Here is a 3,928-nt window from a genome sequence, read left to right on the forward strand (position 1 = left end):
TTGCTTCTCTGTGTAAGACCTGGTGTCCTAGGAGGTCCAGCCCCAGGCAGAGGGGCTCAGACCCCACACCTGTTACTAGTGAGCAGAGGATAAAGGAGAAACTTGGACTAAGTTCCCAACAGTTAGTACAGTGGGCAGGGTTCAAGCAGGAACTCGCCTTGGTGTAGCTGGATAGGAGAATTTTGAAGAATACATAGACTCACAGCCACCCAGAACAACTCAGAGCACCAGTGCTTGTGCAGGGCTCTGCCAGTGCTCTGACACAGGGCCAGGCCTGGGAGAAGCCTGCAATCCAGTTAGGTGCCCTTGACCAGAAACAAACCTGGCACCCTTTGATGTGCAGGCTGACGCTCTATGCATTGAGCCAAACTGGCTAGGACTGTATTTCCCATTTAGAAATGAAACCTTATCCCCTGAGTATATAACTATGAACAATACTCTAATTTTCTGAGAGTATATGACAAGGTAAGAACGTACCAAAGTGGGATATGTCATGGCAGAAAATAAAACCAAGAACTTGAGTCTTTTGTAACAATTTCATGTAGCAAGAATTTATAGCAATTTTTCAAGTGTTGATTGTATTTTTTTCATTACAGATAATAATAGAACTTTAGATTAAGGCTAATTTAGCTGTTTTGAAACTTGAATAGGTTTGAATTTAAAATGTCATCAGCTCTTTGTAAAAATTCTCTCAGATCTCTGGAGAATGAGGTAAACCTTGATGTTTCTATTTGATACAATTATTTTGCATGCACCCTGTAGTATTTTGCCCATAAAATTAGCTGTTTTTTTCTCTTTGAGAATAGCCAAAATATTCTCCAGGTAGAAAAAACAAAATAAATATTGTAGCTATAATTATTTTTATACTTTGGATTTTTAACTTTTATAATACTTAAAACTGATTCATAGTTCATCATTACAATATTAAACTATTCTGAATTTCACCACATATTTACCATTGCTGGTGAATACTATACTTTCATATGTTTTCTCTTTTACTTAGTATCCTTTTGTTTCAACTTTACCATTATTTGTAAGGCAGTTCTTGTGGTGATAAACTGTCTTCATGTTTTTTTTTGTTTGTTTTGTTTTGTGTTTTGGATTATTGTTATCTCTCCTTCATTTCTGGGCAATTTTCCCAGGTAGATTATTCTTCTTTGGCAGTTTTTTCATTCAGCACTTTTAACATATCACCCCACTCCCTCCTGGCCTGCAAGATTTCTGCCGAGAAATCTGCAAATGACTATGGGAGTTCCCTTGTATGTGATGAATCCCTTATTTTTTGCTTCTTTCAAAATTCTCCTCTTGTTTCTGATTTTTGACAATTTGATTATAATGAATCTCAGGGTAATCTTTGGAATGATCTTGTTTTCGGCTGTTCAAAGCTCTTTGAAACTGAATGTTTATATCCCTCCCTAGGTTTGGGAAGTTTCAGCCATTATTCCTCTAAATAAACTTTCTACTCCTTGCTCTCTCTCTTCTCCTTTTGAGTCTCCCATAATATACCTTTTATTACAAAGGTCCTATATGCTTTCATTTTTTTTCTTTTTTGTCCTACTCACTGGCTAATATTAAATAGCTTGTATATGAAAAGTTCATGGATTCTTTCTTTTTCCAGGTGCGTAGACAGACATGCCTCTCAGTTGTTCCCTGGGGAGCAAGATCCAGGTTATAGGGTTTCTTCCAGACTCACAGTTAAGCTGAGGTCTGCAGCCCATCCTCTGAGAACATGGACAAGCATGATTCCTAGAAGGTCTCTGGAAAGGTAGGGCTACTACTAGACCATGACTAGGATGGTTTGGAGGTAAGTTACAGGGTTGTTTCAAGATCTACAGTCAGAATGAGTTCTATGGCCTAACTTCCAGGGGAACAGGCAGGTTGATTCCTCTCTGGTCCCTACAATAATCTTGCTGGTGTCAGGAGCAAGGCCAAGCTGAGCTTTGGCCCTGTCCACAAGGGGATAGGGCTATTTATGGGTTTATAGCTTGGCTTGACCGCCTGCAAAGATGACTGGAGAACTGGATGGCTTGGGCCAGTATGGGATGGTCATGTCCTTTGGAGCATGGGAGGGGACTCCAATATGATCACGCAGATCTGTTTCACACACTCAATGACGGATTGCGGATTGCTAGCAGTAGTGATGGCCTGCTTAGTTGAGTTGGAGGGCATATCCCCTGCTACCTGGACTTGAGCCCCTGTACTCTCTGGTATTTTCTTAATCTCGCAACCTCCTTTCCCAATGAGAGAGCCGCACTGACTAGCAGGGACCACCAGCCTCAGGGTGGTGGGGGTCTACTGGCAGCTGTGCTATTAGTCATAGAGCTGCTGATGTCCTCTTCCAGTTTGTCAATGATTATAGCAAAGGTTTTGAAGATGGCAGTACTGAATCCAGCCAAAGTGATAATTCTCTCAGGACAATTCCCTTCTGAGATGTTGATAAGTGCACCACTCCCCTTGCACATCTTCTTAACTGATTCTCCTTTCTCTCCAATGATACTGCCAACTTCCTTTCCATGCGTAAGTAGATGGATGGTGAGAGAGATGTTTAATCCACTTTCAATCACACTGGTGTTCATGTTGAGCAGTATTCTGGGGAGTTGGACTTTGAGTGGTCAAGTCTGTGGTCACTGTAGGTGGGAGATTGAAAGCTCGAAACTGCAGGTGCCATGCGACTGAGGGGAAAAGGGAAAGGGGGGAAGGGGAAGGGCGGGATGCTAGGGGTCAGAACAATAGATGTGGGCAGACAGGAGAGGGCACAGGCTGCGGCTGGCTGCTCCAGCTGCTGCCTCTGCTGGTCTGGGCCCTTTTTCATATTTTTAGTTCATTTACACATTGCACACTCAGCTCTTTGACGTCCTTAAAAATATAGTGGATTTTTGAAATATAATTTGGATTTTTTTGAAATATATTTTGAAATCAATTTGGATTTTCTAGTTTTTATTTTCTTTTCCTAACCAGAGAAAACAGGTTTGTGAAGATTTATATGTCCTACAGAGAATTGTATTTTTTTGAAACAACAAAATTTTATTAAGAAAAGTACAAAGGAGTTATGTGGCAAGTGTATTTTCTGTATTTCCAGATTTTGAAGTAATTCTGTCCAAGAGTAAATTATGTCCAGAAGTTGTTACAGGGCAGAGATGTAAAAAATAAATTAAAATTAAAATTAAAAGCTTCTGGTGTCAGATTCCTTTCTGTGTTCTCCATTATACTAGGCTAAGTCTGTACCAATTGAGTTCTGCCATAAATGAAACCACACCACTGAGAGAACCATGAGTTATTAGCAAGAAGATGTAGCTATTGCTCCTAGGACTGGGGATTAAAGGGAAGAGATGGGATTGTTGGAACCTTAGCCATTGGAATAAGACCACTGGATCTAAGACTTTAAGCTGAGAAGGTTAGCCAACCTGGCACTAAATCCTATGGGAGTTGGTGAAGGACTCAAAGATCTGACACTCTAAATCCTTAGGGTAGCATGCTTGGCATCTGAGAGAGTATCTCTGAGCCTGACAGTGCTGTTTCATATATGTACATGTATGAAATTGTAATTATAATATTATGTATAGAAATGGGGCAAAAGTAGGTTTACAGTCATTGGAACAGAAACTAATCCTATCTAATAATAGATAAACATGGTAATTAACCATACCTCCGACATGCTTCCCATTGGCTAATCAGGGCGAAATGCAAATTAACTGCCAACCAAGATGGCGGCCGGCAGCCAGGAAGCTGAAGTGAACAGGAAGCTTGCTTGCTCCAGTGATGGAGGAAGCCAAGGTTCCCTGCCTGCCTTGCCGTCCTCTGAGCTGTTCTCTAAGAAAAAATGTTGCAATTATAGAAGCTAAAAAAAACCCCAGATACCTGCTTTCAGTAGCCGAGGCCTCAAGCTAGAGCTGGCCTCAGAGCTAAAGCCGGGTCTCAGCTCCAGTGA

At 41.1% G+C, this 3,928-nt stretch overlaps 1 pseudogene; it reads right to left on the reverse strand.

Moving 5' to 3' along the window:
• Positions 1 to 1,978: 1,978 nt before the first annotated feature.
• Positions 1,979 to 2,606, reverse strand: LOC102765539 (annotated as a pseudogene).
• Between the last annotated feature and the right edge of the window lie 1,322 nt (positions 2,607 to 3,928).

This window comes from Myotis davidii, unplaced genomic scaffold (assembly GCF_000327345.1).
Source record: "Myotis davidii unplaced genomic scaffold, ASM32734v1 scaffold404, whole genome shotgun sequence".
Taxonomy (NCBI): Eukaryota; Metazoa; Chordata; class Mammalia; order Chiroptera; family Vespertilionidae; genus Myotis; species Myotis davidii.